General features: G+C 45.3%; 1 protein-coding gene across 2 annotated transcripts in view; it reads left to right on the plus strand.

Annotated features, from left to right (window-relative positions):
- Positions 1-22,756, plus strand: part of Susd6 (sushi domain containing 6) — a 373,726-nt gene that overhangs the window by 70,142 nt on the left and 280,828 nt on the right. The window contains exon 7 of one of the 2 annotated variants that reach the window (XM_051148428.1): positions 9,469-9,482. The exons of the other annotated variant lie outside the window; for it this stretch is intronic. The gene's annotated coding sequence lies outside the window, so the exon portion shown is untranslated. Of the gene's footprint in view, positions 1-9,468; positions 9,483-22,756 lie in introns of those variants that run through there. 2 annotated transcript variants of the gene reach the window in all.

Below are 22,756 nucleotides of genomic sequence, written 5' to 3' on the forward strand. Positions count from 1 at the left end.
CACTTTGTAGATCAGGCTGGCCATGAACTCACAGCGATCCTCCTGGCTCTGCCTCTGCTGGGATTAAAGGTGTGCACCATCATGCCCAGCACTTTTCTTTACCTGATACTTACACTATACCAGGCTGGCCTTGAACTCAGATCTATTTGTCGCCTCCTCCTGGATTAAAGGCGTGTTTGTATTCTGGCCAATCACACAGACCTAGAAGATCTTTGGATGTGATCTCTTGCCAGAACAGATATGTTCTCAATTAACATTCCTCTACAGCTAACATCTGCAGAGACCCTACTTAAAGCCACATTCACAAGTACCAGGATCGAGGAGGAAGTGGAACATATTCCATCTATCACAGATACAGTTGGTTCAATAGATGTTCCTGTAGGCTCAATTTTCTTAACAAATATATTTTATTATGAATGTATTAACCAAGAGTACCTCACTTATAACCCAACCAATCTAAACAATAGGAAAAGAAGATACAATAATGAAACCAAAGGATACCAGATCTGAGGAACGATTCTCCTGGCATAATCAGAAGGATTTCTTCTGCTGGAACCTGGAGCAACCAGAACCTGGAACCTCAGCTGGAGCCCGGAGCCCCGAAGCCTTCCCTCAAGCGGTCTCTCTACAAGTGTTTTGAAATGGAGCGATGAACAGCCAAAACTATCCCCAGTTTCCAAAGGCTCCGCCTCTTGTTTTTGGCTCACATTTATACCTCCTCTTAGAACTTGTTCAAGGATGTTTTTCAGTTGGTTAACAAGCAGTTTACCCCACACGGTGGTTCGACTTCTAAGGGGATAAACATCACCTGCTCTCTCACAAGTCTTTTTCTCATCCTCCACTTGTGATCTAAACAACAACAACAAAAAAACATGTTTATCTCTCCTTCATGTTCCTCCAACATCTGCTAAGGGCCTAGGTGAGATGAGGGCTAGGCACACGGGACCCCTTTATACACTCCTTCAAGTGTGCTTCTTACATAGTGTCATCGCTGAGCCGAACCTTCCTCTCCCACCCTTGGCTCTTCAGTACCTGACAGGGTCCCAAGGATGGAAGGCAGAAGGGAGGGTAAGAGAGTATAATGAGGGCTGTGGGAATAAAGAAAGGGGAGAGCACACAGGAACAGTTGGCTAGAACTTTCTAGAGTAAAGGGGATTTAAGATGGCTCTTGAATCAATGGGAGTTTTCCGGGAAGAAGAGAAAGGTGGTGGAGTGGGAGTGGAGGTAGGTGAGCTTACAGTGTGGGCAGAGTTCTAGGAGTGTGCTATTATTTGGGGACTATGAAGGACAGACTTAGATGGAGTTGGACAGGAGGCTGAGGCCCAGGCTGCACAGGCTTGGGGACCCTAGCTCCATGGCAAAGGTCTTTGAGGATCATGAAACATCCTATAAGTAGAGGGACACGAGGCAAGGTTTTTTTGTTTTGTTTTGTTTTGTTTTTTTGGTTTTTTGAGACAGGGTTTCTCTGTGTAGCCTTGGCCATCCTGGACTAACTTTGTAGACCAGGCTGGCCTCGAACTCACACCGATCCGCCTGCCTCTGCCTCCCGAGTGCTGGGATTAAAGGCGTGCGCCACCACGCCCGGCTACGAGGCAAGGTTTTAATGCATTCTCTAGGTGCTGTAATTACCAGGGGGCAGGCAGAGAACTTTGAAACCAACATCTACTTCCTAGATTAAAGTTATCAGTGTATCTGGAGCTTCCAGATGGCTGGACACCTGGAGGTTCCTGGCAGGTGCACACCTCCCAAATGCCTTCTTCTGTATCCAGCAAGCACAAATCCCCACCACGGCCTATGAGAATGTGATGGCTCACAACCATCTGTTACTCCAGTTCCCGAGGATCCGACACTTAACTCTAAGGGCACCAAGCACACACATGGTACACAAGCGTACTCGCAGGCAAACACCCACATACATAAAGTAAAATAAATAATTCTTTACAAAATAATAATTATAATAATAATAATAATTCCACACCCAGAACTGCTCTTACTTGCTGTCAGCACTAATCCAGAATGAAACCACATCTCCCATACATACTCCACCCCAAACACTCAACACAGCCAACGTCATAACAACTGCCTTATTGGATGAGGTGGCAATCCTCCTGGGGCAAGAAGTGCCTAGACAGCCAACCTGCATGCTTGACTGTGGGCTTCGGCACAGCAAAGGATGTTTCTTTTCACTTCTGGATTTCTGGAAAAACGTTAATAACGAACCAGTGCTCCACATTATCAAATGCTTTTTCTGTAACTACTAAAATAGGTTGTTTTCTTTAATATGTTCATGTAAATTTCCATTTTGCATACTGATGGAGCTTCCTGATGTGAAAATGTCCCTTAGAGTCTGCTTGGCTGTGAACTCACACTGCTGTGTTTTAGTTATTCCCCTCTGTGTTCCTAAGTGAAAATGCCTGTGATTGTCTTGTTCCTGCCTTTGCTTGACTTCCAAGTAATAGCCTCAGAAAGTGGAATGGGAGGGGGGGATCCCCTCTTTCTAGCTTTCTGAAGTAGTTTCTTGAATATAGATCATTTTGGTTTTTTTAACATTTGATAAATCTGATGAATAAAATCATACAAGCTTGGCTTTTCTTAAACACAGGGCCATGCTCTGTAGCCTAGGCTGGCTTTAAACTTGAGATGCTCCCACCTCAGCGCCTCCAGTGCTGGAGTTACAGTGGTGTGCAGCTGTGTCTGTTGGCTTTGGATGGGAGACCACACCAGCACTCAGCGTCTCCAGGTTTTCCTTTATCCCAACTATTCTGTTAGGTGCTGTGCTTCCCTGTTGTGTTTTAAATTTATTTATTCACATAGGTAATATTTTTAAAACGTGTGTGTGCGTGTGTGCGAGCGTGCATTTATGCATGTGGTGTGTGTGTGTGTGTGTGTGTGAGAGAGAGAGAGAGAGAGAGAGAGAGAGAGAGAGAGAGAGAGAGAGAGTGCCTGAGGGACCCAGAAGAAGGCATCCTGGAGTTGGAGTTACAGGTGGGTGTGAGCTGCCTGACAAGATTGCTAGGAACAGACCAAGCATCTCTAATGCTGAGCCATCTCTCTGTTACCTCTCCTCTCCTCCCCGCCCCCCACCCTCCCCCCCATTGGCCTTGACCTGGCAACCCTCTGGCTTCAGCTTCCTAAGTACTGAGACTGCAGGCGTGCCTTGCCAGTCTCTGTGTATTAGTTTGCAGTGCTGGGAGTCTGGCCTTGCATATACTAGGCAAGCACTGCACCACTGAGCTGCTCTACAGGACAACAGACACGAGCCAGTTTGCCCAGCATTTTGTTCTTTCTTTAGATTTATTCAATAAGTCTCTTTTAGTTCAATATTATTTAGTTATTTATTAAAAAAAGATTTGTTTACTATATATACAATGTTCTGCCTGCATATACACCCACATGCCAGAAGAGGGCACCAGATCTTACTACAGATGGCTGTGAGCCACCATGTGGTTGTTGGGAATTGAACTCGACCTCTGGAAGAGCAGGCAGTGCTCTTAACCTCTGAGCCACCCGTCCAGCCCCCGTTAATTTATTTTTACTTGTTTATCAACAAATTCATCTAAGGCTATAAAGTCCCTTCTAAATATCACATTAGCTTTATTCTAAATTTTGGTGTTTTTGTTTAGTTTTAAACAAGTATATCCATGAGTCACTAAGAGCAAGTTTTTAGCTGGACCAGTGGTGGTGTACACCTTTAATCCCAGCACCCAAGAGGCAGAGGTAGACAAATCTCTGGGTTCAAGGTCAGCCTGGGGGAGATGTGTTGAAACAGAGTTTCTCTGTCCTGGACTCACTTTGTAGACCAGGCTGGCCTCGAACTCACAAAGATCCACCCGCCTCTGCCTCCTGAGTGCTGGGATTACAGACGTGTGCCACCATGCCTGGCAGAGAGAGCAAGTTTTCAAAGAGCAGATGCTGCTCTACTAGAGGACCAGAGTTTCCTCCCAGCACCTGCCTTAGGTGGCTCACAACTGCATGAATCCCAGATCAAATGAAGCCAGCTCCCTCTTCTGGCTTCTATGGGCACTGCATTCACAACCACTAACGTGTGTATACACATAACTAAAATTTTTTAAAAAATATTTTTATTTGTTTTCAGTGTGTGCTCTACTTTTTTGTGCAAGATTCCATAGTTAAGGAAAATAAATAGAATTCTTCAAGCACTAATAAGCTCTTATTGGCTTTTAGCTTTATTGCATCGGAGCTGTATTAATTACCCTCCTAGCTGCTGAATCAAAACAGATGACAAAAGCAACCGAAGGAAGGCACAGTTCACCTTAGCTCACAGTCTGAGAGCACAGAGCACAAGGTGGGGAAGTCACCATGGCCTGGGTGTGGAACAGCTTGTTCTACTGTGTCCACAGTTCAGAAGCAGAGGCCGAGAACGGGGAAAGGATGTTGGCATTCAGCTTGCTTTGTGCAAGTGTGGAAGACTTATGCCTAGGCTGACAAACACCATTATCAAGAATGAAGAAAACAACACACCAAATAAAAAACAGCTTTGTCACCATAAGGCAGCATATTGTTCAAATTTCACACAAATAGTATGAATTTTCACTGTGTCATTATTCTCTTTTTAGAATAGAAGGACTCCCAGCCAGGTGTGGTGGTGTGTGCCTGTAATCCCAGCACTCGGGGAGGCAGAGGCGGGAGGATCTCTGAGTTAGAGGCCAGCCTGGTCTATGAAACGAGTCTGGGATAGTCAAGACTACAGAGAGAAACTGTATCTTGAAAGAGAGAGAGAAAGAGGGAGAAAGGGGGGGAGGGAAGGGGGAGAGGAGCAGGGAGGAGAAAGAGAGAGGGAGAGAAGGAGAGAGGGAAGGAGAGAGGGAGGGAGAGAGAGAGGGAGAGAGAGAGGGAGAGAGAGAGAATGAGAGAGAGAGAGGGAGAGAGAGGGAGGGAGGAAGAGAGAGAGGGAGACAGAGAGAGGGAGAGAGAGAGAGAGAGAGAGAGAGAGAGAGAGAACTCTCAGCATTAGGCTTCAATATTTGCAATTAATAAATGAAAACTTTGCTTTTATGTCATAAGAACTGCATTTAACAGGCTGTATAATGAAGGGACCTGACCCCAGGGACCCCAATCCCGCCCCAAAGACCCCAGTTTGTTTGACTAGACCAACTCCATGACAGGCTTCAGGTTTTCACTCTGCTTAATTAGGCCAAGTTTCTAATAATTTCTGGAAAAAACAAACAAACAAACCACAAGTTATAGACAGCTCATGGGCAGCTAATCAGCTTAGAGGACAAATTGACTAAATACCATTTTTTTATTGCTTCATGGCCTTGGTAAAGAACACAGCTGGCCCCATCCAATCAAATTAAAGGCCAGCTCCTGAGTAAGAGCCAAAACCTCAGTGACTTAAAAGTCCCCAATAGCCAAATAAACAGACAGTCCCGAATCCCCTTGTACACTCTGACTCAATTCTGTCATCACACATCCCTCCAACTGTCTATAAACTGAGCCTGCGTGCGCATTTCAGGGTCGCCCTCCAGAGAGAGGCGATCCTAGCATGCTAGAATAAAAACATGTTGTTTTTGTATACTGCCTTGGGGTCATTCTTCAGTAGACCACCCGAACCCTAACAATATAAGGCTTTTATCAAGTTATGGGTTTTGTTTGTTTGTTTGTTTTGCTTTTTGGAGATAGGGTTTCTCTGTGTAGCCTTGGCTGTCCTAGACTAGCTTTGTAGACAAGGCTGGCCTCGAACTCACAGTGGTCCGCCTGCCTCCCAAATGCTGGGATTAAAGGTGTGTGCCACCACGCCCAGCCCCAAGTTAGATTTTTAAAAATTAATATGAAACAGCCAGGCGTTGGTGGCGCACACCTTTAATCCCAGAACTCGGGAGACAGAGGCAGGTGGATCGCTGTGAGTTCGAGGCCAGCCTGGTCTACAAAGCCAGTCCAGGATAATCAAGGCTACACAGAGAGAACCTGTCTCAAAAACAAAACAAAACAAAAACAAAAACAAAAAACCTAATATGAAACAATATATTGAAGCCTCTCTATCCATGAAATACACATTCTTCACATTTTAAGTGTGATGAACAGAACAGAAACTGTAACCATGCCACATTCTCACAGCCTGATAGCCAAACAAGGCCGTGTCTCGGTTTGCTGTCTGCGGCTGTAGTAAAACCATTGGCCAAAGCAGTTTGGAGAAGAAAAGGTTTATTTCATCATCTCACACAACCAACAGTTCATCTCAAAGGGAACGCGGGGCGGGCACTGAAGCAGGGACGGTACAGGAGTGCCGCTTTCTGGGTTGCTCTCCAGAGCTTGCTCGGCATGCTTTTCAATACCATGCAGCTGTTTCCTCCAAGGTTGAAACATCTTGCAATTAAAGCGAGCCTGCGGCAGCCTGGTTTGCGAGGCCGTGGGACACTGCTGCAGAGGCAGACGAACTGAGCACCGTAACTACCCTTCTCTCCTTATGGTAAAGGCCGAATAACAACCTGAGACAGTGTGACGGAAGCCAGCCACGGATGGACGGGTTTATCAGAGCCATTAGGGATACTTAGTTGTTTCCATCTGAGACCCCCATAAATACCAGGGCCTAGAGGACCATAGAGGAGGGATAGGTGCTATTGTGGGAACTAGAAACAAGAGAAGCAGTGTTTGCATGCCAGTTCAAGGGGCCAGCTAGAACTACGTTCATGGAGGACTTAAAAAAAAAAAAAAGGTTGATCCAGCAGGGGTCACTGATTATATGGGTCTTTAGCAGCTGTCTTAGTTACTTTTCTATTGCTGTAAAGAGACACCATGAGTACTCAAGTTTAATATTTATTTGTTTTTGGAATGGTTCGGTGTGTAGTGCTGCTGCTGGGTGCCGAGGGGCGCTCAGGCAAGCTCCTAAGTCGAGTTGTGACATGGATGCAGTGGCCTATCATGATGTGCATGTGAACTTCCCTTGGGAAGAGTGGGCTTTGCTGGATCCTTCCCAGAAGAGTCTCTACAAAGATGTGATGCTGGAGACCTACGGGAACCTCATGGCTATAGGCATGAAAGATGTTATTCTCGAGAGAAACCCTCTGAATATACTCAATGTGGTAAAGCCTTTGCGAAGCAGAGCCATCCTCAAGGACATCGAAAAAAATCATACTGGAGAGAAACCCTAGGAAGGTATTGGGTATGACGAAGCCTTTGCACATCACAGCAGCCTCCAGATTCATAAAAGCACACACGCTGTAGAGAAACTGTACAAATGCAATCAATGTAATAAAGCCTTCTCACAGCACACTTATCTAAGAACACATGAAAGAGCACATGCTGGAGAGAGAGAAAAAAAGACTTATTTATTTTTATTTATATGGTATTCTGCCTGCATGTGTGCCTGCATGCCAGAAGAGGGCACCAGATCTCATTATAGATGGCTGTGAGCCACCACGTAGGGGAATTGAACTCAGGATGAACAGTCATTGCTCTCTTAACCTCTGAGCCATCTCTCCAGCCCCAAGTACTCAAGTTTAATTCACAAGAACCCATCTGAAAAGAGCCAGGTGTGGTGGTATACACTTTTAATCCCAGTTTTGGAGAGTGGAGACAGGCAGATCCTAGGTGCTCACCGGCCTGCCAGCCTAGTGCAAGTTCCAAATCAGTAAGAGACCCTGTGTCAGGAACCAGACAAAACACAAACTCAAAAAATGAGAGGTGACATGACAGCACCCAAAGAATGACACACAAAGTTGTCCTCTGCGCCCCACAAACACACACCCATGCCACCCCCCCTCGCCAAAGCTGCAGATCTCAAAAACTATGTTTTGCTCCTTCTCTCAGCCGTGTAGACATGTCAACACTAATATTTTTAATCTTACGGATCATATTGCTCTGAGCTCTAACGTCTCTGTTTGACTGTAGAGGAATGTGGCAATTGTTAATTATTATAAGTACGGGCATGTGTGTGAGCACCAGCGCCCCTGGAGATGAAAGGTGATAGGTCTCCTAGCAGCCAGAGTTACGGGTGGTTGTGAGCTGCCTGATGTCGGTTCTGGGGACCAACTGAAGTCCCCTGCAAGAGCACACACTGTGCTCTTAACTGATGCGCCATCTCTCCAGCCACCTGCTTTTTCTCTTGAGACGGGTGTCATTGTTTACTCAGAGGCTAGGCTGGAGCTCAGACGCCTGTCTGTTGCCCGTTGCCTGCGTCAAGATGCTCACCTGCGTTATCATAAGCACGTGCCCGTCTGCTTAGTCATTTTCTTGCTGAGCTCTGCTCTTACTACACTTTGTCATCATTCGGGATCATGGATGTCTCTCACATTAAAGTAAAACCGTGGGGCTGGAGACATGGCTCAGTAATCAAGAGAGCTTATAAGGATCTGAGTTCGGCTCTCAGAACCCTCACGGAGGCTCACACTCACTTGTAACCCCAGTTCCAGGGGATCTGATGCCTTTGTCCTGCCTCCACGGCTCCTGAACGCATAAAAGCATGTAGGCAAATAGACGTACAAAAGGAAAAGTTAATCTTTAAAGTGAAAATGCCGGTGACGGTTAGAAAGAAGTTGAGATAGGTGGAGGGGTGGTGGACAAGGAAAACAGGCCTGATCATGAAGGACGACTCTTGTTTCTGAACCTTTCTGAAGGGCTCTCCAGTGTGGCTCTGAGCCCATAGCCTTTTGCAGTGGTCAGGCTAAGGCAATCCTGAGCCTACCACCAGCAGGTGGTGCACTCATCATGCAGTGTGGAGTTACATCCACCCGTCCTACTTGGAGAAGAAAAGATCCTAGTTAAGAAATCCTGAGAATGGGGTGGGAAGAAGAGAGGCCAATGACAAGTGAAAGATCCACAGTGGACAGCAGATGTGTGCACAAGGACCGAGACGTGATAAGAGATCAGAGACCTGTGACTTGTTTTTTTGCAGAGATAATTGATCTAGAGTGGTGAAATGCAAACACTTTAGTTTGCTCAATCACCTATCCAGACAGCCACCCTGTCGCTGTTCACTGAGTGTCAACAAGGACTTAGCAAGGTCATATTGCTGGTTGGGAGTAGGCCCAGGGAGTGGAGGAGAAGAAGTCCTGCAGTCATAACAGAGATGCAGTATTATGGAAAACTGGTTCTCGAAAACATGCTTTTCAAGGTGTGTGTGTGTGTGTGTGTGTGTGTCTGTCTGCCTGTCTGTCTGGTCTTGTCTGTGTGTTTGTATCAAGCACAGATTGACCTTAGGTGTCTTCCTCAGTCAAGCTTTACTTTGTTTGTTTGTTTGTTTGTTTTAGGGACAGAGTCAGTCTGGAGCAGGAGTGGTGACACTGGCTGGCCAGCAAGCTCCAGGGATCTCCTGGCTCCACCTCCCCAGGCCTGGAATGACAGGCAGGCAGCTTTTCATGTGGGTTCCGGGATCAGACTCAGGTCCCTATGCTTGCGTGATAAACACGTTACTGGCTGAGCTATCTGCCCAGCACCTAAGGCCTTTAGCTTCACCGAGGTCTCAGTATGTTACATTTTCACACAGATTTATTTTGCTTTTCAAGCCTGCCTCTCTCTCTGCCTCCCGAATGCTGGGGTCAAAGGAGTGTGTCACCATATCTGGTCTCAGTTACGTTTTTAAATGGATTTATTTATCACACACACAAAATGAAAGCAAACCAAAACAAAAAACAAATAAGCAAAAGCTATGACAGAGCCGGGCGTGGTGGCCCACTCCTTTAATCCTAGTGCTTTTGGGAGGCAGAGGCAGGTGGATCTCTGTGAGTTCGAGGCCAATGAGGACTATAAAAGAAACCCTGTCTTGAAAAACAAAAACAAAAAAAACAAAACAAAGCAAAAGCTATGATAGAGTCGAAACCCAGCAGTTAGACTTACACCCTCCTTTGTGGCTCCTGTGTCCTCTCTTTCATTCTGTTCTTCCTCATAGCGAAAGTTACCCTTCCATGATCTCCTTTCTGAATATCATACTCAGCTGTTTGCATATAAACGTGTACACATTGCAGGCTAGGATTCCTGAGTGAGGGAGAACTTAATTTGTTTTCTTTCTGAGTTTGGGTGATTTCACTTAATATTATACATTCCAAGCCCACTTGTTTTCCCCAGGTTTTCTTTCTTTCTTTCTTTCTTTCTTTCTTTCTTTCTTTCTTTCTTTCTTTCTTTCTTTTCTTTCTATTCTTTCTTTCTTTCTTCTTCTTTTTTTTTCTTTTTCTTTCTTTTCTTTCTTTCTTTCTTTCTTCTTTCTTTTCTTTCTTTCTTTCTTTCTTTCTTTCTTTCTTTCTTTCTTTCTTTCTTTCTTTCTTTCTTTCTATTTATTTATTATGTATACAGTGCTCTGCATTACACCTGCAGGCCAGAAGAGGGCATCAGATCACTGATGGTTGTGAGCCACCATGTTGTTTCTGGGATTTGAACTCAGGACCTCCAGAGGAGCAGTTAGTGCTCTTAACCCCTGAGCCATCTCTCCAGTCCCTGATTTTATTTTTCTTTAGTTTCTATTTTTTAAAAAAAATACGTATCTTTATGTCTATCTATCTATGTGTGGCTGCGCATGTGAGTGTAGGAGGACGAAAGAGAAGAATTACTCCCTTGGAGCTGGACTTACAGGCGACTGTGCTCTTGCCTGACATGGGTGCTGAGAACTGACCTCAGGCCCTCTAGAAGAGCAGTGTATACTCTTCACCCCGAGGCCATCTCCACAGTTCAAGATTTTGTTTTTCCTTACAGCTGAATAATATTCCCATTCTGTTTATGTAGCACATTTTAAATTATCCATTCATCTGTCCATTGACATCCAGGCTGGTTCAATTTTCTTGCTATACTAAATAGAGCAGCAGTAAACATGGGTGTGCAAATGTCTCCACGATAAAATATGGAGTTCTCTGGATATATTCCTGGGAATGAGCTAGCTGAGTCATAGGATACTTCTATTTGTAACTTTTTTCAGGAACTTTGAAATAGATTTCCACAGCGGCCACATTAATCTGTGCTCTCATCAGCAGGAAAAAATATTTTAATTATCTTATAAACATTTCTGCCGGCATGGTGGCTCACGCCTTTATTCCCAGCACTTGAGACCAGAGGCCAGCAGATCTCTGAGTTTTGAGGCCAGTCTGGTCTATACAGTAAGTTTCATTAGCTAGGGCTATATAATGAGACCTAGTCTCAACAAAGGAAAAAAAAAAAATGTTCGTCTAAAATATCCATTTTCCTCTTTTACTGACATGACTTTAATCCATATTGTATTCTTGATTGTTTCAACTTCTCTATGATACTTCCATTACATCACATGTAAATGTTTTTTGTTTTGTTTTGTTTTTTGGTTTTTCGAGACAGGGTTTCTCTGTGTAGCCTTGGCCATCCTGGACTCACTTTGTAGACCAGGCTGGCCTCGAACTCACAGCGATCCGCCTGCCTCTGCCTCCCAAGTGCTGGGATTAAAGGCGTGTGCCACCACGCCCGGCTTACATCACATGTAAATGTTATGCCAGACACAGAAGGCAAAATACACAGAAGCAGATGTTGATTGCTAACAGCTTTGATATGATCCAGGGATTTCTTCCTTGTTTTGCCCCCCTGACCCTCCCCAATTTGAGATGTAGTCTTCCTGCCTGGTTTTTGGGAGACTATCAAGCTTAACAGCCACCGGGAATGGACCTCGACTCCCATTTCCCCAATGAACCTATGAGAGAAAACATCAGCTTCTCCTTGGACCATCCCAAGCTTTCAATGACATCATCGCTGGACTCAGGCACCTAAGGGCCCAGATGGTCCTGGAAGAGTCGCGGGAGCCCAGGTAGAATAGCCAGCTCCTCTTTTCCGGTTGTTTTGGTGGCTCATTTTATTTTATTTTATTTGTGAAAAGTAACCTGAGCCCAGGGCGGTGGTGCATGTCTGTAATCCTAGCACTCTGGGAGGGGAGGCAGAGACAGGAGGATCTCTGTGAGTTCAAGGCCAGCCTGATCTACAGAGTGAGTGTAGGACAGCCAAGGCTACACAAAGAAACCCTGTGGTGGGGGGGGGGGGAAGGGAGGGAGGAAGGAAGGAAGGAAAAAAAGTAACCTGACCACTCTAGTCAGAAAGCTCCCTGAGCTGGCAGAACTTGTCTTAAAAAATTTTTTTTTTTTGTCTTGCCAGACAGGTTTAAGGAGGGCATTGAAAATCTCTTTTGTTTCTTCAGGCGTAAGAGGGCAGGGCTGCAGGTGTCCTCACTGCCCCGGGAAACAGAACACCCACGGCAGAACTTGGAGAGTGTTTTGGTTTAAGGGATGGATTTGCACGTGTCCAGGGCAAACAGCATGGTCCAGTACAGCAGGTTTGACAAGGTAGCTTGCTTGGCATCTTTCCCAAGGCAGCTTTTACAGCTTGGACATGGAAAACGCAAAGTGCAGGAGTGAAATCATGACAGTAAAACGTGTTAGAAAAAGAAAGCAGTAGGGTTCCTCCACACTGCTTCCATTCAAGTGACCCACCCAGTCCCACTTTTTAAAAAATATTTATTTATTATGTATACAGTGTACTGCCTGCATGTACAGAGGGCACCCGATCTCATTACAGATGGTTATGAGCCACCATGTGGTTGCTGGGAATTGAACTCAGGACCTTTGGAAGAGCAGACATCTGAGCCATCTCTCCAGCCCCCCTACTTACTTTTTTTTTTTTTTTTGAGACAGTTTCTCTGTTAGTCTTGCCTGTCCTGGCCCAGACCTGACCTTTCTAACAGAGTAGAACAGTGTTCTTAAGGCACTGCAACCAATCCCGTGTAACCTCTTGCTCTTTGAAGTTTTGCCTTCCAGCCAGCACTACATTATGTCCCTGCCTCCTGAACTAAGGTCCCTGGGAAGCATGACTGTGACACTGTTCTTGTTCCTAATGATAGACACTCTATTAAGAGCTGACCGTGGGGGCTGGAGAGATGGCTCAGCGATTAAGAGCACTGACTGCTCTCCCAGAGGTCGTGAGTTCAATTCCCAGCAACCACATGCTAGCTCACAACCATCTGTAATAGGATATGATGCCCTCTTCTGGCCTGCAGGTATACATGCAGTCAGAGTACTGTATACTTAATAAATAAATAAATCTTTAAAAAAAAGGGGGGGGGGTGACCCTGTTGCAGCTGGGTGTGGTGGCACATGCCTAGAATCCTAGCACTCCAGGAGGCAGAAGCAGGTGGATTTCTGTGAGTTCAAAGCGAGCCTGGTCTACAAGGCCACAGCTACACAGAGAAACCCTGTCTCAAAACAAAACCGTTGAACCTACTCCCCCGAGCTCCAGCCTGCCTCAGTCCCCTAAAACCCAAATCCCGTAAACCTCCCCTCACTCCTCCATGATGGAGTGTTTCTCCTTTGTCATTTGTACCTCCCTCCCATCAGGTTAAAAACACTAATTTTGTTTTATTCCAAGTATACATCCTTGTCCATGTTCTGTTGCTAATAGCAACAACAGAAGCTGGGCAGCTTAGGAAGACAACAGGTTTATTAGGTTAATGGTTCAGAGCCTGGGTCGATGGGCTCCATCTAATAATATCCTTCCTTGATGCAAAGTCCTGAGGTGGCACAGGGCATCACAGGGCAAGAGATAGGCTGTGCTCCAGAAGCCTGGCCAACGGGCTTTTATTGACCTATCATTGAGATAACCCACTAATCCACTAACTGCTTGAACAGATGAATCCATTCTTGTTGTGTTTGTTTGTTTATTTGTTTGTTTTTGAGACAAAGTTTCTCTTTATATCCCTCACTGTTCTGGAACTTGCTCTGTAGGCTGCCCTCAAACTCAGAGACCCACCTGCCTCTGCCTCCTGGTATTAAATACACGTGCCACCACATCCAACTAATGAATTCATTTTAAAGAACTTCAACGTCCCATCTGGTTGCACTTTTTTTTTTTTTTACAGATTTATTTATTATGTATACAGTGTTCGGCCTGCATGTACACCTGAACCCCAGAAGAGGGCACTAGATCTCAATATAGATGGTTGTGAGTCACTCTGTGGTTGTTGGGAATTGAACTCCGGACCTCTGGAAGAGCAGGCAGTGCTCTTAACCTCTGAGACATCTCTCCAGCCTGATCTCACTTTTTTTTTTTTTTTTAGACAAGGGCTTACCCTGGCTGTCCTGGGACTCTCTATGTAGAGCAGGCTGGTGTCGAACTCGCATAGATTTGCCTGTCTCTTTGTGCTCCCAGCTCTCACCTCTTTAAAAAAAAATTACAATTTTAGAAAAATGTGTGTGTCTGAGCTCAAATATGCGTGCATATAGAAGTCAGAGGACAGCTCATAGAAGTTGTTTTCTCACTCCACCGTTTGAGTCTCAGGTATTGAATTCAGGTCATCTCACTTGCTGGCATCACAAGAGTCTAGGTCTTGTCCCTTAGGATTTCACAATAGGAGTTAAATTTGAACAAGTGCTTCGAAAAGGACAATCTGCGTGCAAACCGCAGGACTATACTTCATTTGACCCTTTTCTTTTCTTTTTCTTTCTTTTTATTTCAGTTTGTTGTTGTTTGTTTGTGAGTGTTTTGTTGTTGTTTTGTTTGTTTTGTAGTGCTGGATGGCTGTCCTGGAACTCCTCTGTAGCCCAGGCTAACCTGGAACTCAAAGAGATCCACCTGCCTCTGCTAGAATTATGTGGGTGCACCACCATGCTTGGTCTTTTCTCTCTCTCTTTTCCTTTTTTTTTTTCCAAGACAGGGTTTCTCTGTGTAGCCTTGGCTGTCCTGAACTGGCTTTGTAGACTAGGTTGGCCTTGAACTCACAGAGATCCACCTGCCTCTGCCTCCTGGGATTAAAGGCGTGTGCCACCATGCCTGGCTTTTTTTTTTAATGAGGCAGAGGCAGGCAGATTTCTGTGAGTTTGAGGCTGTCAACTTGGTCTACACATTGAGTCTAGGACAGCCAAGGCTACACAGAGAAACCCTGTGAACCACAACAACAACAAAAAGAAAGAAAGAAAGAAAGAGAGAGAAAGAGAAAAGAGGTGGAAAGCCATTTAAATTTGGGAGTCCCACAAAAAGAGACTTGTCTCCAGTAGACTTCGTGTACCTAAATGGAGCCTATCTCAACTTTGTGATGAACCATGCTGCTCTCCTCATGTTTAAGATGAAAATTCTGATGTCGTCTGTGCAAATAACACTGGTAGTAAGTGGCAGAGCCTGGCTCTGCAGCCTGGCCACCCACCAACAGCAGCCACCGTTCACTGAGCCTTTCCCACATAGAGGGCTCATTCCTACAGCCTCTGTGTTAGCACCGTGGAGGAAGGGTGGAGTCTGGAATGTGAGATGGCTTTGGGGAGGTCAGTACTCCAGGGCAAAGCAGTGCATTCGGCTACTGCCTGTAAATCTCTTGGTGTGTGTGAAGGAATCCAGCTGTCAGGGAAGCACTGGCTACCACTGAGGGCACAGATGTAACATAGTTAGAGCGCGCTACAAGTAGATGTTCAGAGAGAGAGAGAGACAGAGACACAGAGAGAGACAGAGACAGAGAGAGACGGAGACAGAGACAGAGAATGAAAATAAATAAACCAACCAGGTCAATGGTTAACAGCACTGTCTGCTCTTCCAGAGGTCCTGAGTTCAATTCCCAGCAACCTCATGGTGGCTCACAACCATCTGTAATGTGATCTGATGCCCTCTTCTGGCCTGCAGGGGTACAAGCCAGCAGAGTACTGTATACATAATAAATAAATAAATCTTAAAAACAAACAAACAAACAAACAAAAAACCAACCAAACAGAAACTAAAGCAAAGGACGCAAGATGTGTGACACAACTTTACTCCAGCACCCAGGAGGCAGAGGTAGGTGGCTCTCTGCTCTACAAAGCGAGTTCCAGGATAGCCAGGACACAGAGAAACCCTGTCTCAAAAAAGAAGACAAAAACAAAAAAAAAACCAACGCAAACCAAAACAACAATAAAACAAAGGTTTTGGAGAAGCAAAGTCCTGGAGAGATGGCTCAGCGTTGAGAGTGCTAGCTGCGTTTGTTGAGGACCTGAGTCACTTGCAGCGTTGGACCATGTTGGAACTCTTCACGGTGGCCTCTGACTCCAGCTCCTGGCCATCTGACATCCTTTTGGCTTCTGTGGGCGCCTGAATAAACCTGAGCATACCCATAAATAAAAAACAAATCTAAAGCAAACAGCAGCAACAAAACCAAACAACTAAGGCAAAGATTTGCCTTTGTTAGTTTCTTTGTTTTGTGAATTAGGGTCATTGTAGCCCAGGGTAGTCTAGAACTCACTTGGGTTTCCAAGGATGACCTTGAGTTTTTGCTCTTCCTGGCTGGGACTCCCAAGTGCTGGAGTCACAGGCCTGTCTTACTGGAGCAGTATCTGAGGTGCTGGGCATTGAGCACAGGGTTTCATGCATGCTAAGCAAGCATTCTACCATGGAGCAAAGTTCCTGGCCCTGGGGAGACATATTACAAAGAAGAAAGTATAAGACATATTGGATTATGAAGATGATTGGCAAAAGTGTAAAATAGCATACCAATGATTTCATACTTGTTAAGATTTAGCCGTGGAGGCTGGAGGACCTTGGCAGGTCTGGGCCAAGGGATGCTGCAAAGATCACACTGTGTAATCAGAACTCACACAGAGACTCCCCCACGCCACGCCCATCCCCTCCTCTGCACCTTGTACCTGGTCTTTCAAATGAAATCTATTTCATGGTGTGATCTTTGCAGCATCCCCTGGTCAGGAGCCACCAAGGTACAGTCTGCCGCTAGATCCTAAAAATACTGTTTTCATGTTGAAGTCATACTATCTGGGATATATTTATTTAATTAAAATATATTTCAAAATGGAATTCCACCTCTTTAAGTTTTGCCTTTTAAGAATAGAAACACACACACACACACACACACACACACACACACACACACACACACACAGAGAGAGAGAGAGAGAGAGAGAGAGAGAGAGAGAGAGAGAGAGATAAAACCACTAGAAAATCTTACATCTTTTTCTTGTGTTAGTATTTAGACTGAACAGTGCGGGCTTAGATAATGGTTGTTAGGCTAGAGACATTTTTAAAGAAGCAGCTGAGGAACCTCTAGTTAAAGATTATCAGAAGCCTCTCAGGACTGCCTAAAGGTCCATGAGCTTCTCCCAGGACCACAGCTAGCAGGGGGAGCGGATCCCATAAAGGCTTCTTCAGCCCCTTCAATACCTGTTAAAATCTGGCCGTACTGATGCATACCTGTAATGCCAGAGACAGGAGGCTCACAAGTTCAAGCCTAGCCTGGGCTGCTAGTGGGGTCCTGTTTGAAAACAACAACAACAATAACAAAACCAGTCAGTCCAGAAATAAAAATTTCAAGTCCTGTGCTAAGAAGACAAAGGTCCCATTCAGACCACAGAGTTCTACTGCGGCTGCGATTTGCAACTGTCTCAGGTGACTCTATTACCATGGGTTAAGGAAGGCCCAGTTATTGTTTTGTTGACCAGACTTCCCCGCTGGGGCTGAACCTGCTGCTTCTCTGAGTATCAGAAGCACTGCCTTAGAAGCTACTCACAGCTGACCTTGATGTTGTGCACGCTTGAAGGAGCAGGAGTTCAAAGTCATCCTTGACCATGTAGAGAGTTTGAGACTAGCTTGGATCACATGAGACTCTGTCTCAAAAAAAGAAAAAGCGGGGGTGGGGGAGGTGCTTGCTTAGGCTTATTTATAATCTTGGCAGGAGGTAAAGAGGTGTCCAGAGAAGACACTGAAATGGCCTTTTGAGCCATATGCTTAGAGCTTGCCATTGGGGAAGTAGGGTCAGGATTGGTGTGAGGCCAGAGTCCTACACTGTCCCTGGGGACTCATCACTTTCACCTCACTTCCTCGTGTAACTGAGTTTAGCTCAGTGGCCCAGGTAGGTGGGCTTCTATTCTTGCTGTTTACCTGCTCTTTAAGAAAAATTTGGAGCCAGGCGGTGGTGGCTCACGCCTTTAATCCTAGCACTCGGGAAGCAGAGGCAGGCGGACTGCTGTGAGTTCGAGGCCAGCCTGGTCTACAAGTGAGTCTAGGACAGCCAAGGCTACACAGAGAAATCCTATCTCAAAAAAAAAAAAAAAAAAAAAAAAAAAAAAGAAAAGAAAAGAAAAAAGAAAAAAAGAAAAGAAAGAAAGAAAGAAAAATTTGGAGCCAGGTGCTGTGGTGCACATCTGTAATCTCAGCACTCTGGGAGGCAGAGGCAGGCAGATTGATGTGAGTCCCAGGCTAACCTGATCTACAAAGTGAATCCAGGACAGCCAAGGCTACACAGAGAAACCCTGTATTGGAAAAAACAAAACAAATAAACAAAACAACAGAAAAATTTGGGGGAAAAAATTGAAAAATAACGTACCTGTTGAAGTTATGAATAAGACAGATAAAACAGACTTGGAGAAAAAAAGAGGCAGAGAAATTAGACGGTAAATTAAGGGCCACAGAACAGATACTGGAAGAATCCTTAAATCAAAATAGGGGCCCTTCAGAGAAATCCAATCTGGAACTTACAAGAACACCGGAAGGAGTGGTTCCACATGAGGAAAATCCGCAGAGCCTGGAAGAAGTTACAGAATGGCCCGCAGCCCACTGAGATGCTGGGTACTAAGGCCTCAGCTACAGGCCAGCGTGGTCAGGCAGGGTGCTGTATGCACATTGTCAGGCTCAATGGCTGGATGAAGGTGTTTATGCTGAAGCTGAAATGCGGATCCTGGTTGCTGTTGTCTTGGAACAAGGTCATAGAGTGGTTCAGATGCTCCATTTTACAGAGGTTAGAAAGCTAACATATATGCACCATGCCATAGGTCCACATTCAGGATTCCAATGACTTTGTGCCTTAAATCCTGGAAAGCATGATTCTAAGGTTACACATGTGTTAGGGATGGTGGCTGCCTTGGAGATGCCTTTGCTAATTGAGGCTGATGGTGCTTCAGCATGTATGTCCATTGGAATACAATTTTCAGACCCGACATAAAACCTGCCACAGATATAAATTATCCTATAGTCATACAATTGTAGAAAAACCTAACAATAATTTTAAAATGAGAAGCTGGAGAGATGGTTCAGCAGTTAAGAGCACTGTCTGCTCTTCCAGAGGTCCTGAGTTCAATTCCCAGCAACCACATGGTGGCTCACAGCCATCTACAGTGTGATCTAATGCCCTCTTCTGACATGCAAGTGTACATGCAAATAGAGCAGTCATATACATAAGATAAATAAAAACATTCAAAAAAGTTTTTAAATGGTGGTCATAAAACAAAAGGGGAATATCTCCCCACAAAAGATTAAAGAATGATTTATTGATTTTAAAAGTTTCAAAAAAAAGTTTCAAATGAAGTGCTGGAGAGACAGCTCAGTGGTTAAGAGCACTGCCTGCTCTTCCAAAGGACCCAGGTTCAATTCCCAGCACCTACAAGGCAGCTCACAACTGTCTGTAACTCTAAGATCTGACACCCTCACACCAACACACGTAAATTAAAATTAAATAAAAAATATTTTTTAAAAGTTTCAAATGAGACAAGTTGCACACCTGCTAAGATACATAGATTTTTAAATAGGACTGTTGAATTAGACCAACAGTTAAAGTCCTAATTCCACAATGAAAGATAGGAAACATGTTGTGTTGGGGAGGAGAATATGCTCTTGTGTGAACAGGAAACAAAAAGCTATGTTTTCCATCCAAACTCTTGGAAATAAGATTTGACAGGGGGAGGCCTCCTGAAAATCTTGACTGTGGACAGAAGGAAAGAAATATAAAAGACCAAACAAGTAACAGAAGCCTTGTATTGTAAGAGTCTCAATTATTTGTGTGATGGCTGGGTTAAAAAATAATCTAAATCAGGCATGGTGGCACATACCTTTAATCCCAGCACTTGGGAGGCAGAGGCAAGCAGATCACTGTGAGTTCAAGGCCAGCCTGGTCTACAGAGTGAGTCTGGGACAGCCAAGGCTACACAGAGAGACCCTGTCTTGGGGAGGAAAAAGAGGGGGGTGGGAGAGGCAAAGAGAAACAAACACAGTTTTATAAAAATAACCTCAACACATTCCTTTTCTCATATTTTAGGTTAACATCTAGAACTTTAAGACATCAATATATTCACACAAATTCTGGTGCCCCATATTTGACCATGTCCCCTTGATGTGGAGGCCTGGTGGCACTCAGAGGAAGGATAGCAGGTTACCGAGAAGAGACTTGAATCCCTATGAGCATACACAGGGGGAGGAGGTCTCCCTCAGTCACAGTCATAGGGGAGGGGAATAAGGGGAAAGCAGGAGGGAGGGAGGAATGGGAGGATACAAGGGATGGGATAACAATTGAGATGTAATATGAATAAATCAATAAAAAATATTTTTAAAAAAAGACATCAATATAATTACAGATATGGGGCTGGAGAGATGGCTCAGAAGGTAAGAGCACTATCTGTTCTTCCAGAGGACCCAGGTTTGATTCCCAGCAACCACATGGTGGCAGACAACCATTTATAACTCCAGTTCCAGGGACTCTGACATCCTCTTCTGCCCCTGCTAGGACACTAGGCAAGCATGTGATTCATAGCCATACATGCTGGCGAACGCATCCAACACATAAAAGAAAAACAAGAAAGCCACAGGCCACAGTACTGAGCCACCACAGACTGAAAATGGGAGCCCAGAGATCTTTCTTGTAAGTTGTTTTGCCATAACAATAGGAGGAAGTGTGACAGACACACACAAGCGGTACGAGAAATTGAGCCGCTGATACAACTAGACAAGCTGAGGCAGTTCAGAAGCCCTTGCGATAGGACTTGGGAGGTGTTTGGAGAAACCAGATGGGGAAAGTTTAGGATGTAACTCTTATGGGAGCTCAGAAGAATAAAATGCTGATGTGGACTGGGGGGGGGGGGGGAAATAAAGCCAGGTGTGGTGGCGCACGCCTTTAATCCCAGCACTCGGGAGGCAGAGGCAGGAGGATTGCTGTGAGTTCGAGGCCAGCCTGGTCTACAAAAGGAATCCAGGACAGCCAAGGCTACACAGAGAAACCCTGTCTCGAAAAAACAAATAAATAAATAATAAAAAATAAAAAGAGCTTCGAGGGGGGAAAAAGCCCCTGCATATCCCTTTCAGTTAACTTGACTTTCTATGTACCCTAGCATCTCCCATGATCACTTGTAGTTGGTGGGGAGGCAGCAATGGCTGGCATCCCAGATGAGTGTCCTGCCACCCTCTCTTCTTTCCTTGCAATAGGAATGTGGCCCCATTATCATCACTATAAAGTAGCCATCCCTGTGTTGATACTGCTTACTGAGTTGCCATGACTACTTGCCATGGTAATCTCTGCTGCAAACTAGTGTTATGTCCTGAGGACGAAAGCCATACTCTGCAAACAAGGCACAGGGTTCCACCCTACAAAGTCCCTCTATCCGACCTTGGTCGAAAAGGAAAAGAAAATGGGCCTTCAGTCGATATGGATTTGAGTTTGAATCCCACACTGTGGCTAGGAGTGTGAACTTATGAAGTAAACCTCTTGGAACATACTTCCTTTCACATCAAACAAGGCGAGCATTTGCTGTTCCAGTGCTCTTGAGGAGCAGATGAGATAAACCAATGAAATCAGTTGGGCAGACTCTGGCATAAAACAGGCCTCCAATTGCCCCGAATGACAGGGTACATAGGTAATTATTAGGCAATCTTCCTGTGATAGGCTCAGTGAAGAAAACTGGCACGACTCAGGCAGCAAAGTGGGCTCATGTGTCTGCCACAGCAGAGCCTTATGCTGGAGGGTAGATAAGATGGCGCTCATTGCTCTGCTGGGAAGCTCGAGGGTGCTTACAGGTTGTACACTAGGCCTTATATAGACATAAGCCAGTTGAAGCTGAATTGTTTTGTTTATTGACTGTTGGAGATGCTGGCCTTTGAGATCAGTCTGCCCTGCCGTGAGTTGCTTCGTGTTGTGTAAAGCAGTGTTCTGTCAGACTATTTTACAAACTTTTGACTCCGCTTTGAGGATGGAATATGAAATGAATAGTATAGGTAGTATACTGTGGATAATATAGTATAGTATGTTAGTACAGGGCAGTATAGAGTGTCAACTTGACAGCATCTAGACTCGGTTAATCTGGACAAGCCCGGGGGTGATCATCTTGATAATATTAATTGAGGCCGGAAGACCTACAAGTTAGCATATAGGCAATTCTGCTGGCCTGCCCTCGGGGCTCTAGCAACACCTCATGGTCAGCACCTGCCACCCCCAGGTGGTCATCATTTGCCTCCAGATAAAGGACTTCTGCCACTCCGGCTTCTCTCTGTTCTCTCTGTTCCTGGCACCCCCTTTCTCTCCCTCTCTGTCCCCCCGACCCCCACTCTCGGCCCTCATGGCTTGCTTGTGGCCTCTATACCTTCTCCAGACCCTTCCCCCTCGTCCCCCTTCCCCCAGGAAACTTCCTTAAGCCAGATCTGTAGTGTGGCGTGATTTCTCAGGGGGCACACCTTGGCATAGGTCCACCGTGGTACCCCTTGCATCATCATTATATACCAAAACACTGCCCACTATGGGTGTCACCCTCCCCTGGCTGGGATCCTGGGCTGTACAAGAGGAGAAAGGGAGCTGAGTGGCAGCAGGCAGCCATTCGTCATTCTCTGCTTCTGCTTATGGATATGATGTGGCCAGCTGCTTCAAGCTCCTGCCGCCTTGGCCTCCCCTGCTGTGAACGGACTGTACCCATAAATTGTGAGGATAAAAACCTTTCTCCCTTAAGCTGTTTTGTCAAAGCATTTTTATCACAGCAAAAAGAAAAGAAACTTAAGACAGATGGTGACTGTGCACCTATGTGGCACCACCCATGGGGTCTCGGGAGTAGAGATGGTGCCGTCTTGTAAATCTATTGGGGAGATTTGG

This window comes from Acomys russatus, chromosome 1 (genome assembly GCF_903995435.1).
Source record: "Acomys russatus chromosome 1, mAcoRus1.1, whole genome shotgun sequence".
Lineage (NCBI taxonomy): Eukaryota > Metazoa > Chordata > Mammalia > Rodentia > Muridae > Acomys > Acomys russatus.